This window comes from Triticum urartu, chromosome 4A (genome assembly GCF_056163025.1).
Source record: "Triticum urartu cultivar PI428250 chromosome 4A, HENAU_Tu73, whole genome shotgun sequence".
Lineage (NCBI taxonomy): Eukaryota > Viridiplantae > Streptophyta > Magnoliopsida > Poales > Poaceae > Triticum > Triticum urartu.
In genome coordinates, this window is record NC_141876.1 from 507,349,489 (window position 1) to 507,365,167 (window position 15,679).

Below are 15,679 nucleotides of genomic sequence, written 5' to 3' on the forward strand. Positions count from 1 at the left end.
GCTTCCTCCTGGTTTCCTGACATCACGGTCCCACACCATTGTCAACCTATGTAGTCAATAAACGAGATAATTGCACAAGAAGCGGCCGACAGCTGGGACCAAGTAGCTTGAGCAGCATTTGTGTTTTTGAGGTGTGAGCACTGTAGAGTTTTTCTTCAGCGAAGTTTAGCCCAGATATTAATTTTTCTCCTCTAAACAACAACGAAAACATTGCTGCAGGTATTAACTGGGCGGGCAGTGGCCCGTCTAGCCCAGGCAAGATATCTAGCCCAGATATTAATTTTTTTCAAGCTGAAAATGGCTAGCCCAGCTATACTTTTTTTAGGAATACCCAGGCAAGGTCAAGTTGTTATTCTCCGCCCCGCTGGGCTGCAAATCTTTCCTAGGAGGGATGCATTGGGCTTAACAAGAAAATGGGCTTTAAGAAATAATAAATGGGATGTAATTATAAAAACGGGGCAGTAACTATAAAAAATGCACCAAACACGTAATTACTTTATAAAATATTATTTTTGGATATTGAAATTTTTAATTTCATTAATTGTTGCGAGCGCAATGTTTTGTTGGATTTTTACGTAATATAAATTTATATTGAAATTGTATTTAATCTGACTAGAAATTTCGGGATAAAAATATTTCGGATCCCATCAAAATGTGGGAAATTTTATTGAATTCTGTTTTGAACGGTTGGTTGAAATGGGCTGTACTTTTAACAAACTGTAAATGGGCTATAGTAAATTCCATTAGAATTCAAAAATTGGCTGCACATTCTTACAAATTTCAAATGGGCTATAAGTTCTCTGCCACACACTTGTGGCCTTACTAAGTTGACACGTCCCCTAAAAAAAGAGTTGACGTGTATGTAAGGCTTTATCAACTTATAGTCAACACACGGTTCTAGCAGCAGTGGCCGTTGGATGTCCATCCAACGGATGCCGTGCTTCTTCTTCAATCTCGGATATTCTAGCTTCACCCGCTGCAAAAATGATTCCTCCCCCTGACATCCGGGGCGCACTGTAACACCCTTGATGCGGCTATATCTCCCACGTGTCGAAGCACGACTTAGAGGCATAACCGCATTGAAAGCAATGTCGCAAGTGAGGCAATCTTCACACAACCCATGTAATACATAAGGGAAAGAGATACATAGTTGGCTTACAATCGCCACTTCACACAATTACATGAATAAAGCATTACAACATCCAAATACAATCAAGGTCCGACTACGGAACCAAAATAAAAGAAGAACCCCAAATGCGACAAAGGTCCCCGATCGACCCCAACTGGGCTCCACTACTGATCAACTAGAACGAAACACCATAAAGGACAAGATCTTCAGCGAGCTCCTCCTGAGCTTGGTTGCGTCATCTACACGGACTCATCGGCACCTGCAAGCTGGTTTTGGAAGTATCTATGAGTCACAGGGACTTAGCAATCTCGCACCCTCGCGATCAAGACTATATAAGCTTATGGGTAAGGTAAAGGTATGAGGTGGAGCAGCAGCAAGAGACTAGCATATATGGTGGCTAACATACGCAAATAAGAGCGAGAAGAGAAGGCAAAGCACGGTCGATAAAAGTATGATCAAGAAGTGATCCTAGAACAACCTACATCAAGCATAACTCCAACACCGTGTTCACTTCCCGGACTCCGCCGGAAAGAGACCATCATGGTAACACACGCTGTTGATATATTTTAATTAAGTTAAGGTTCAGGTTATCTACAACCGGACGTTAACAAATTCCCATCTACCCATAACTGCGGGCACGGCTTTCGAAAGTTCAAATCCCTGCAGGGGAGTCCCAACTTAGCCCATGACAAGCTCTCATGGTCAACTAAGGAATAGACCTCCTTCCAAGACAATCCGATCAGACTCGGTATCCCGGTTCTTCAAGACATCCTCGACAATGGTAAAACAAGTCCAGCAAGACCGCCCGATGCGCCGACATCCTGATAGGAGCTGCACATATCTCGTTCTCAGGGCAACACCGGATGAGCGCTCCGTACAACTAAAACCAGCCCTCAAGTTTCCCCGAGGTGGCACTGCAAAGGACTCTAGTTCGGACCAACACTTAGACAAGCACTGGCCCGGGGGGGGGGGGTTAAAATAAAGACGACCCTCGGGATGCGTGACTCCCAAGGGAAAAAGGCTAGGTGGCAAATGGTAAAACCAAGGTTGGGCCTTGCTGGAGGAGTTTTATTCAAAGCGAACTGTCAAGGGGTTCCCATTATAACCCAACCGCGTAAGGAACGCAAAATCCGGAAACATAACACCGATATGACGGAAACTAGGGCGGCAAGAGTGGAACAAAACACCAGGCATAAGGCCGAGCCTTCCACCCTTTACCAAGTATATAGATACATTAATTAAATAAGATATAGTGTGATATCCCAACAAGTAAACATGTTCCAACAAGGAACAACATCTCCATGTTCCAACAAGGAACAAACTTCAATCTTCACCTGCAACTAACAACGCTATAAGAGGGGCTGAGCAAAGCGGTAACATAGCCAAACAACGGTTTGCTAGGACAAGGTGGGTTAGAGGCTTGGTTTAACAATAGGGGAGGCATGATAAGCAAATGGTAGGTATCGCAGCATAGGCATAGCGAAAGAGCGAGCAACTAGCAAGCAAAGATAGAAGTGATTTCGAGGGTATGATCATCTTGCTTGAAATCCCGCAAGGAAGAACGGGCCCATGAAGAAGACAAAGAGGGCGTAGACGAACGGGTCCTCACAAACGCGACGTTACCGGAATCAACCCGAAGAAGCAAACACCGGAAAGAAGCACACAACATAGTAAACAACCAACACATGAACATGGTATGATATGCGGGATGCGGTATGCGACGCATATGCATGATTTGCAAGGGAATGCATGAACCTAGCCTCAACTTGGAAATCCAAGTGTGCCACTGGAAAGATGAGATGAAATCGCTTGAAAACGATATAAAGATCACCGGAATCGGAGTTACGGTTTGGAAATGGCAAGCAATTCAAATATGGCATCGGTCTACAGCAAGTAGCCATCTAAATGCAATGAGATGAACATGCTACAGGACCCAAACATGGCAACAAAATACATGGCTAGAATCCATTCATGATGCTTAACAAAAGATGAACACTGAGCTACGGCCAATTCATCCATTAACAGGTTCAAACAAGCATGGCAAAAATGCATATGGCAAACAGATTTCAGACTTAGTGAAATTAACACTTGTCTGGAATTTCAGATCAGGTAGCACACTTCGGAGCATGGAAACTACATGCTACAGGACCTGAACATGACAAAGTAAAGCATGGCATGGAGCTACTCAAAGAGCTTAAAAAAAGTCCCTTAGTGACCTTGAGCCAGAAGGGATCAGAAAATACAATTGCAAGCATGTGAACATGGCAAAAACACAATCAGATCACAGACTTAGTGAAAACTGGAGCATGCTGAAACAGATATCAAGTAGGCATATTTACGAGCTCGATGCACTCACTACGGAGCAAGGCATGACAATCTAAGCATACACCCATCAAGAATACACATTATACAAGCTAGACATGGCAAGAACAATAACATGGCATGCACGGATCAACTACAACACCCTTGGCAAAATCGCTAACAAGTAGACAATCTGCCCAGATTCACGAAATAGCAAAAGTAGAGCTCGATTGACTCAAGCTAGGTTGCTCCATAATTGCAAACAAAGACATGGATGGATAGAGCACTACAATATTAACAAAACATTCTTACTGATCATCCTCAAAAGAGGCACGGATCACTAGGAAACAACATGAACATATGGCAACATGAGGAAAACAGATCAAGGACTTAGTGGAAATGCTAAGTCCCTGAAATCAGCATTACCAAGTGCACCACTTTGCAAGCTTGTGCTAGTCACCACACTCATCACAAAAATACATGGTTTGTACCTCTGGAAAGATGGCAAAACCCTTAACAAAACATATGTAGAACTCATGGGCATACCATGCACACAATAATCATGGCAAAAATGACAAATATCTAAATGAAGCAGCAGATCTGACAATTATCTCAAGTAGCACTCTTCTAACAGCATTTCGGGCATCAAGATGAACTCAAATGAAAATGATGCAATGAGATGAAATGATGTACTCTCTGGGACGAACATTTTGATATGCTATATGCATGAATCGGAGCTATGGATGCAAAGTTACGAGGCGATGAACATGGGCATGTGGATCTGGGAATTTCGGGGACTTAGTGAAATTATACCTCCGGAGAAAGTCAAACCGGGACAGGACGGTGCAGGACAGAGGGATCCGGGGACGCGGGACACCGTTTGGATCGGGGGACGGCGTCGTTCAGGGTCGGGACGATGCAGATCTGGAGGTCGAGGTCAACTCCGGCGGTGAGAAACTCCGGCGATCGCCGGAACGGCAGATCCGACCATGAGGCACCGGGGCCGGCCGCGGTGGAGGTCGGGGAAGCACCTGGCGGCGGCGGGCGGCGCTTGCGCCGGTGATGAGGAGCGTGAAGGCCTCCGGCGAGGTACAGGGACGATGGGGAGGCGAGGCGCGGTGGTCCGGCGAGCTGCTGCGCCGACGACCAGTCGGGCGAGGGGCGGCGGAGCTCTGCGGCGAGGAGGCGCGGGATCTGGGCGGCGGTGCTGGCGCGATGGGCTTCGGGGGCCGGCTGCGGGCTCCCGGGCCGGCGAAGTGGGCACGGGCGGCGGCCAACGGGAGGCGGACACGTGGCGGCGGACGGCGGAGCGGACATGTCCGTCGGCGGGATAAATGTCCGGCGCGCGAGGAGAGGGAGGGGGCTAGGGTTAGACCGCGAATTTCGGAGGGGATCACATATTTATAGGTAGAGGGGGCTAGGAGAGTCCAAATGAGGTGCGGTTTTCGGCCACGCGATCGTGATCGAATTCTCTAGATGATGGAGGAGGTTTAAGTGGGTTTTGGTCCACTTTGTAGGGGTGTTGGGCTGCAACACACACGAGGCCTTTTCGGTCCCTCGGTTAACCGTTGGAGTATCAAACGAAGTCCAAATGGTACGAAACTTGACAGGCGGTCTACCGGTAGTAAACCAAGGCCGCTTGGCAAGTCTCGGTCCAATCCGGAAATGTTTAATCCCCACACATGAAAGAAAGGTAGAAATGACCACCGGAGGAGAACGGAACGCCGGAATGCAAAACGGACAACAGGGAAAATGCTCGAATGCATGAGACCAATATGTATGCAAATGAAATACACATGATGACATGATATGCAATGCATGACACGCAAGCAATGGCAAGGCAACAACAGCGAATAACTGGACGACACCTGGCACATCGGTCTCGGGGCGTTACACGCACCGTTTCGGAAGCTGACCTGTGGGCCTACTAAGTTGATGCATACCAAGGGCTTTATCAACTTAGTCAATATAAACGATTCTAGCTGCAGTGACCGTATGATGTCCATCCAATGGTCGTCGTGCTTCTTCAACCTCTGGTCTTCTTGCTCCAGCCGCCCAAAGCAGCGCCGGTCGTGCCGCCTGCTCCTGCCTCCCGTGGCTGGCTGTGCTGCCGCAGAGGCCTCACCGCCCCCTACTACTCCCACCGCTGGCCAGGCCATCCCTCCACTCACCCACACCCCCTGTTATTCTGCGGCGACGGCAGCCCCACACCGCAGGAGAACCAGTGAACCCTCATATTCCTCTCCGCATGGGTATCCACTGCCGTGTCTTCCCTGGCTCCGCGTCGCCCCCTTCCTAGGCCTCACCGTCATCCACCGTCGTGGTGCTCTCGGCGCGGCGTGGTCAATGTGGTCAACGACCGACTTCCATCGGAAGAGTACTGTACATGGAGAGGCTGACAGTTGGGTCCACGGTAGCCACAAGGAAGTGCCTCCTTATTACGTGCAAAATAATTATTCCTCCACATGACAGCGGGGACCCACCGGACGGGCCACCGTATTTCACGAAAAAACGTTTCCCCCCTGACTGCTGGGACCCACCAGCTACATCTTCGCACACAAGGAAGTGCGTCCGGGCAAAAAAAAATGATTCACCCCCTGACTACTGGGACCCACCAGCTATATCTTCGCACGCAAGTAAGTGCCTGACAGTCGGGACCCACCTGGTCGAAGCGTACGTAGCATTGTCATTCTAGTCGCGAACGTGTACGTACATACTGATCGATGTAGAGGCGTGCACGTGTCATAGTATAGGCGCGCACATAGCATGTACACGTACGTACAGCGGCCAGTGTGCAAGAAAGAAAAATACGGCCACATACGTACATACGGGCGGGGTCTCGAACGCCTACTCGGGCATACGTACGACCAGGGCTCGTGTACATGGCTGGGTCGAAACGGAGAAACTGCGTCATTGTCGTGTTCATGGGGAGGCAAAAGAATGCTTCGTGTTCATCTGGAGGCAACGGAACGTGTGGGAGCCAACCGGCTTGGACAGAACAACTGATGGAAACGAGGCCTAGCGTACCGCACAACGGAGGAAACGACCGTGTGTTCGACCGGCCACGTTCAAAACGGGATCCTGTTCATCGAGAGGGGTCTGGCATGCCGCAAAACGGGGGAAACGGACCTCCTACGGTCGAAACGGGGGTCCTGTTCATCGGGAGGGGTGTGGCGTACTGTAAAACGGAGGAAACGGACTTGTGTTGTAGCACTACCGTCGAAACGGGGGTCCTGTTCATCGGGAGGGGTGTGGCGTACCGCAAAACGAGACTCCACGGGATACTGTTCATCTTCTCCGTCGACCCCCTCTAGCCTCCACGGGCTACTGTTCATCCACCGTCGACCTCCTCCAGCCTCCACCTGCGACTGTTCATCCACGGGCTCCTGTTCATCCAGCCTCCACCTCGCGCTACTCCACCGGCTACTGTTCAACTAGCCCTCTCCACACGGGGTCCTATTCAACCACCCCCACCATCTACTGTTCATCCAGCCCTCCACAGGGTCGTCCTGTTCATCCAGCCCCAACCGGCTCGATCGACCGGGGTCCTGTTCATCCAGAGGTAACACCACGGGGTCCTGTTCATCCAGCCCCATCCGGAACTGTTCATCCAAACCCCCTAGCAACGCTCACTGTTCATCCAGAGGCAACATCGATCGTCTTCAGTTAGCAGCAGTAGCGAAGGAATCGCTCGATCGGGTTCAGTTAACAGCCATCGATCGATCGCTCGGGTTCAGTAACGCGTAGCCTGCAGTGCAATCGCTCGGTTTCAGTAGGAGAACGCCTCGCTCGGGTTCAGTTAGAGCCCAACGCCTCGCACCCACGCGCGTGCGTGTACGAGAGAAACGCGCATCGCTCGGCCCCAACCACCCACCGTAACCGGGCACACCCTGATATTTTCCTCGCCCTCGCTTCTACCATGGTTTTTTCCGTCATGGACGGCCCAAAGAATGTCATGCAGCTGCGTCTCCGGCCCGCCTAGGACAAAAAGCCCATTTTCTATCATAGAAGTAGGATCCCACCACATCTATGATGATACTGGGTTTTGTCACAATTATCATCATAGAAGTGTCATAAGTATGACAGAAAAAATTCGTTCGGCCCAAAATGTCACGGATGTGTCTTTTTTAGTGATCATATAGTAGATATGATCAACATAGTGCTGTTCACCATTGAAAACTACTCCATCTCACGTGATGATCGGACATGGTTTAGTAGATATGGATCACGTAATCACTTAGATGATTAGAGGGATGTCTATCTAAGTGGGAGTTATTAAGTAATATGATTAATTGAACTTTAATTTATCATGAACTTAGTCCTAATAGTACTTGCATATCTATGTTGTAGATCAATTGCTCGCGTATAGCTTCCCCATTTTATTCATGATATGTTCCTAGAAAACAATGTTGAAAGATGATAGTAGCAATGATGCGGATTGGATCCGTGATCTGAGGATTATCCTCGTTGCTGCACAGAAGAATTATGTCCTTGATGCACCGCTAGGTGACATAACTACTGCAGGAGCAAATGCAGACGTTATGAACGTTTGACAAAGCTCGGTATGATGACTACTTAATAGTTTAGTGCACCATGCTTGACGGCTTAGAACCGGGACTTCAAAAATGTTTTTGAACGCCACAGAGCATATAAGATGTTCTAAGAGTTCTCTAGTCACTATCACCAAGTTACTAGAACTTAGTGATGAACTATAATATGCAAGGGATGACGAAAGTAATTCCCAAGCTCTTCGCGAGGCTGAAATTGGAGAAGGTAGAAAACAAGAAATACCATCAAGTGTTGATGGTTAACAAGACCACTAGTTTCAAGAAAAGGGCAAAGGGAAAGAAAGAGGAACTTCAAAGAAGAATAGCAAGCAAGTTGCTGCTCCCATGAAGAAGCCCAAAGCTATCACTACAAAAAAATACACTTCTGTGATGATACGTGTTTGTCACAGTAGGTCACGTTTTCTGTCATGCATGTACATCCATGACAAATTTATGACAGAATCAAGATAGTCATACCTGTGCTGTCATAGAAGTGTTCCATGACATTACCAAAATTATCATCACGGAAGTGTCCACTTCCATGACGATAAATCGCCGTCACAAAAGTGCTTTTGTCAAGGGTGACCGACACGTGGCATCCACCGTAACGGAACACCGTTAAGCTATCGTGTCCGATTTTGGATCCGATAACCCGTTAACAACCCCGACCAATGGGGATTTTCCACGTGTAAAATCATCATTGGCTGGAGGAAACACGTGTCGGCTCACCATTGGGACAGATGTCATCCACTCATTGGACCCAAAGCGCCTATGATACGTCGACACGTGGCACGGCCCAACAGAGGCCCATTCCTGTGAAAAGGCTGGCCCGTTTGACTTGGTCAAAAGGTGGCGGGCCGGCCCACTGCAAGCCTGTTAATGCCCTGTTCACATATAGCCCATTTACAGCCCGCTAATCCAGGGCCCGTTTACGACCTATCCGAATTAGGCCCAGTAGCGTCATCTGGGCCACCCAATATAAATCCAGCCCATGTTAACTTCCGGCCCATGTATGGCCATGACGTCTTTCGGCCCGTATGAGGCCCTTATTATTCTTGGCCCATTAACGACCCGTGGTAAAACTAGCCCGAAATGAATAGTGTATCACTTTATACCCATTAACGGCACGTGGTGAAACTGGACCGTAATGAAAAATGTATCATTTTATACCCATTAATGGCCCATTATTCCGTTGGGCCATTTCCAGCCCATGTTATCTTTCGGCCTTCTCGGGGCCCATTTATTCTTGGGCTCATTTCCACATTCGTTTACTTATGGCCCGTTACTGTCATTTTCTGCTTGTGGGCCAAATTCAGCCCGTGGTTATAGTCGGCCCGTTTGTGGCCCGTTAATACGTTGGGCCATTTTCATAGCGTCATCAAAATATGGCCAATTAACGACGACCCGTTATGGTCGGCCCATGAACGGACGATTTCAACTCTAGCCCATTTACGACCATGTTTGGCCAACCGATCATAAGCCCGTAGAAGGCCTATTGATGATACGGCCCATAGAAGGCCCATTGTGTCTACGGCTCGTATAAGGCCCATTGTTTCTACGCCACGTAGAAGGCCCATTGTTTCTACGGCCCTTAGAAGGCCCATTGTTTCTATGGCCCGTAGGAGGCCCATGTTAATTACAGCCGGTGGGCATCAAAGTTTGCCACCAGTGAAAATATAGGGAACACCCTACACTATGCAAAAATGGCTTGCTGTTTTCTTCACTCGGTGGCTGCACGTTAAGAAAAAAATTGTATCGCACCAAAACAAATTACAACTATAAAACAAAAGGAAGGTTGGCATAAAAGTTAACAGTCTAGCAGATAAATGCACCACCAGAAGTTCAGAAGCTCAGTTCATTTGACCTGACTGTTACATTTTCATGCTGTATTGTCCGATGGAGCACCATAACCTTCGCCTTCAGTTCTCCTAGGCTCCTGAACAATATAGCAGATGTCTGATAGTCTGGTTTCAAAACCATGCATATCTTGACAACATCGAACAATGTCTCTCCTTGTTTCACAAAGGGTCTCTATTAGGGAATGGACTTGTGTCTGGAGCGCAGATACAAAATTGTTTTGAGCTTGCATATCTTGATCATGAGGCAGTTTGGACGAGATTGCCTTAACAACCATGCCAGTATTACGCAGGAACGTGCTTTTGGCACTGTTAGTGGACAGGTACTGACCCACTGCAGCAAGAGCTAACATTGCGGTTATAGTTGCCTCGCCACCTTCAGAAGGTGGCGGTTCCACCATTTTTTCCATAACTCGCTGAAAAGTTGTGGTTTTACATTAGTAGTACCAGAATAGAAGATATTAAGGAGGCAGCAAAACCAAACAAAATAGCTTTGGTCTATATACAGAACTTATTCTGGTGAACCCATGTAAAATAATAGTTGTATTTTATTGCAAAGTACATAATAAAACCAGGTTCCAAACATATGACCATGTACCATTGCTAATGTATTGTCTATTTCTTCACATTGTATTGAGGGCTAAGGATAAAGAGACGAAGTTTATAATACGGTAAGCATAGTATGACGTCATTCATATCACAAAACAACTGAGAACAGATAAACAGGCAATTGTAACGTTGTGTGGGCAAGTCCAGCACGGATCTAGATTACAGATCAAGATCAAAGGATCATCACTCCTCTCTTTTAAACCTTGTAAGGTGCAATGATACGCTAATACAATTGTGTATAAAATTGAAAAGAGTAATAGACATTGGCTGCAAACCATGCAGTTCAAGGCACAAGTCAGAGTAAGTAGTAGTTAAAAGGCATGAGGATTAAGGACTTACAACAGCGGCTTTGACTGGTGTAGTCATGCCCTTCTTCTTGCTGGTGTGACAGTCCTTGAAGATTTCGACAGCATTTTGTTCAGGTACTTTTTGGTCCTTGCGGGCTTTCCTCTGCATTTGGAACAAGTCAATATAGATCTGATAATATGGTACAGCGAAAAGAGTGAAACAGCAGCTAATTACAAGAGCCTCGTAGTGTGCAATATAGCTACGAGATCCTGTCGTCTGTTGGAATTTCACTTTCGTACGGTTGGCCTTGTTCTTTGAACAGTTCACCTACAAGAAGATAGATTTGTGTGGCACATGCGTAAATAGGACTTCAACATGTGATCTGATCACATATATATTATGTACCTGATACTTCGGATCGGACTAGTGTTTAACGAGGCCTCTCCAGTCTTCATCAGATATATTTTCCACTAGAGATGTTTGGGCAAGTTCACTGTTAGCCTTGCCTTCAAAGTGAGTTTTCCTCAAGTTATACCGATACTGTCGTAGAGCAGACTTGAAAACATGGGTGCAAGCTTGTCTGGTTGCATCATCTTGGCTATCCAACTTGAACCTCATCTGTTGAAAATTATGGGAGTCTCATTATCAGCAACCTAGAAAGTATTGGACAAAGCAAGACGATATTACTAGTTTCCATACATAACCATACTTACAGAAAATGGTCGAGAAAGGTGTTGAACCGGGTTTCGTCTTTGTCATTCCTGTACTGAATCCATGTTGGGAGGATATGTACATGACACCTAACAGCAACCGCTGCCTTTGATACTAACTTGGCTGACTCTGTAGCATCACGTGGACTTTTTAAACCTACCTCAAAACGGATCTCCATTATTCCTCCTCTAGATTTAGTTAACCTATCAAGCATTATCCCTGATGTTTGTTTCCTCTTGCGCCTATGTGCTAGTCCAACAACAAACATAGGAAGTGTTAGTGTACATCAAACTGTGAGACTACATATAAAGAAGCATGCAACTGTAACTTGACTCCAACAACTACCTTCTTGCTGTTGAAGTTCACAAAGTTCATCTGATCTTGCCAACTCATCTTGTGTCAAGAGTGCTTCAGAAGTAGTGTCAGGTGGCAAGGGAGCTTGGGAATGTGCTGCTAGCTGAGTTGACGAACGAGTAAATCGTGCAGCTGGTGGTACTGTGGAAGGTGTTGCAACAACCAGGGTTGTCTCTGCTTGTTTGGTGGCAGCTATTTGTTTCTGTTTGGCTTGTTCTGCAGCTCGTGTAGCATGGGATACCCTGTCAGTATAATTTTCTGCTAGACTTTGACCTTCTATTATACCATCAGTACCAGCAGAATCTGCAGGATTGTTCCGCTTGCCTTTCCCTGTTGTTCTGTCTTGCTTCCTCTTTCTCTGTGCCATGTTAACTCAAGCCGACAATAAAAATGAATAACAATTTAGTTCTTCAGAACAAATATACTTTGATGTAAGAACATGGTGTCATAGACAGATATTGTATGTTCTAGAAACATGAACACGTGTCTTAGTCACAAGTATAATGTGTAAAGTAAGCAGATGAAATTCAACAAAATTAGAAGCAATACAAGATAGACATCATACATATCATGCAACCACATATAACAATGCCAAGTTAGAGGGAGCACCTATGATGGTGCACTAGGGGAGACGTGCTCATCACCAACACAGCTACATTGAGTATCTATGCATGTGTTGTCTTATAAATCATCTTGGGGGGATGGAGGAGTAGAATCTGTAGAGGCCCTCAATTTGGAAGGAGCACCTTCATCCGCTGCCTTGTTAACTTCCTTCCGCTTTATTGATTTTGAATTGTCAAGTAAAACCGACAAGAAAAAGCAATAAAATTCACTCTTCAGAACTCATTCGTGAATGATACTGACAATCACTACTTTGATGTAAGGCAAGCACATGATTCCAGGATGGAATAATACGAAAAACAGGACGGCATGTCATATTCACAACTCTTTGTGTAAACTAAGCAGAAACCATTTCACCAAATAAGAAGCAATGCAAGCTAGACACCACGTGAAAGATGCAACCAATATGACTCTGCCAAGTTAAAAGTGTCGCATCATAAATGGCATTTCAACAAATTAGAAGCAGTGCATGCTATAGATCATATCAAAGATGCAACTAATATCACACTACATATACTGAAGGTGTCTCATCATATTGATTTATGTGGGATACAAAAAAACAATAGTTTTATGTGAGGACATGCTTAATAGACAGATGTACTATGTACTAAATACAGGAAGGCATGCCACATTAACAGGTATAATGTATAAGCTAGGCAGAATAGCACATGAAGTTTAACCAGATTGGAAGAATTACAATCTAGACACCATATGCAACATGCAACCACATATCACGCTGCCAAGTTAGAGCAAGCACCTGCGATGCTAGTGTAGGGGAAATGCGGTAATAAACTATAGAGCTACGTTCACTATCTTCATCTAGCCTTGTTGTTTCTTGATAATCATGTCGGGAGGCTGACGTTGCATTCTTTAAATAAGGAGTAATCCACTTGCCTGACTGCCTCATCATAAGTGATTGATGAGGGATACACAAGAACATTAGTTTGATGTAAGAACATTCTTAATACATAGATGTACTAGTATGTACCAAAAACAGAAAGGCATGTCATATTCAAAGGTATAATGTGTAAGCTAATCAGATGCAATTTAACCAAATTGGAAGCAATACAAGCTAGACATCCGGCTGGAGTGGTGAGCATGATCATCTAGGACTTGAGAGCCTGGTGGGAGCCGGGCTACTTCGCCACCATCGCGGATTTTTAGTTGGCTTCCAGGTGATGCCTCTCTTTGCTGGGCTTGTCACTGGCTCGGACAGTGCCCTGACTAGCTATTTGTCTTCTAGTGCTCACAGGATGGTGGTTCATGTAAAAAATATCTTTCCTTATCTTAATAAAGACCGAATTTGGCCTTTCGAATACAAGCTAGACACCATATGGAACATGCAACCACATATGACACCGCGAAGTTAAAGCAAGCACCTAGGATGGTGGTTCATTGCGAGCGAGGTCATCAACTCCAGAGCTACGTCTACCGTCTCCATCTGCTGACACTGCACCCTTTATAGCATTGTAACGTGTTGTGCTTACCCGCGTAGAAAGCTGGAGCAACTTCTCTCTTTTCTTTTCTGCTTCTCTCGAGGCAGACTCTGAAATACCCTTGCATAAAAACACAATAGTGAGAGTATGGGTGAAGTGTGTGCAGAACTAGTGCACTGTAAAAGTAGTAGATACCAGGTGGCTGAAAAATAAATGACAGGAGACATATGATAGCTCTACAACATTGCATGGCAAACAAAATTAGATTCTACTCTAGATGATTTTGTAATATATGAGCACAGGAAATGCAGGTACTCCTCCAGCACAGCACCACATGTGGTCATATCAAGATAACAGTCGACTAAAAATAAATAAGTCAGTCGATTTTTTAATGAACCGTCCGATCTATAAGGAACGGGTAGATGGCCTTCGTCTACCTCCCGCTAGTCACTGTTGACGATCTTTCTTGAACCGCCAGCGACCACCGGCCCAGACCCCTGCCTCCGCCGCCCTGCCCTCCCCTCGACCTCACACCACCGCCGTGCTTGGCAGCGCCCCCAGGTCATCCCTTTAATCCTGGCTGACCTCCAGATCAGGCGCCAGTAGCTCTAAGCCCCACATGCCCCTAAGATAAACACCGATGCGCTGCTTCCCCAGCGTAATAGGCGGACTAGCGCCTGTTACACCGGGGAATGCTTCCGTTAATTGGGAATCAACTGACCAGGAATTGAAATTCAGGGGGGCGACGGACCTCTAGCTAAGGTGAAATAGTATATGAGGAGAAACCTTGTGCATCGCGAGTTACTAGGAACATCTAGTATCAAGAAGAAGCGGTCAACTAGTGTCTTCTATGGGATGAATACCGTGCAAGAAGACACGTAAGATTTGCACGAATAAGGGAAGAGGAGTACCATTTTCGGTTGCCGGTGTGGTCGCCTCCACATGTCGCACCGATCTTCTTCTTTTTGCCGGGGAAACCGATGTTCTGGAGGGTACAGGCTTGGACGAACACATGGCCAAATTGTTGACTGTGTTGCCATGGTTGTATGTCAGTGGAGGGGAAGCAGATCCGAGGCGGCGAAGGACGGCGTAGTAGGAACAGCTCCGGTGCGGTGGAGGGTGGCGAAGTTGGAGCGGTAGCGGTGAGACGCAGGACGGCGTGGTTGAACTGGCTCAGGTACGGACTGCTCGGCCTCGGCTTCAACTACTAGCCGTGGAGGGCGTTGCGGTTGAGGTTGCGGTGGACGACGATGTCGGGGTATCGGTTCCGGCGTGATGGAGGAGGGCGGCGGTTGATGGGTGGAATGGGGTGGCGGACGGAGGACGCCGGGGTTTTGCGGCTGGTGGAGAGGTAGTTTTTGCGCCCACGGAGTACGAATGGGGAGTCGGACAGGTGGGCGGGGGGGGGGGGGGGGGAGGGGGAGAAACATGTTTCGGTCTAGGACGTGCTTGTTTTTGGCTTTTTTGAACAGAAGATGGGACGCGCTTGTTTGAAATTTGGGGAAAGTACAAACTTTGCCCCCCTCTTAAATTTCGGACCTACTGCGGGTCGGGGGTAGGATGGTAATCCCAGGTGTCCCAAATAGTGGGCGGGAGCAATTACGGCCGCGAGCATGTGTGCTTAGGCGGCCATTGTGTATGAATGTTTTTCGGAGGCGGTTGCGTGGAGTCTAGATGAAGCTACAAACCTACCCCGGTTTAGAACTTTGGACGCCGGGATGGTAGGTTTCACGGGTCGGAGTTATTAATTAGAAAATTAATTTCCTTGTACTACCAAACATTGGTCTCATGCGGTTTCGGGCGAGTAGAGGCTCTTTTGGCGCTTCG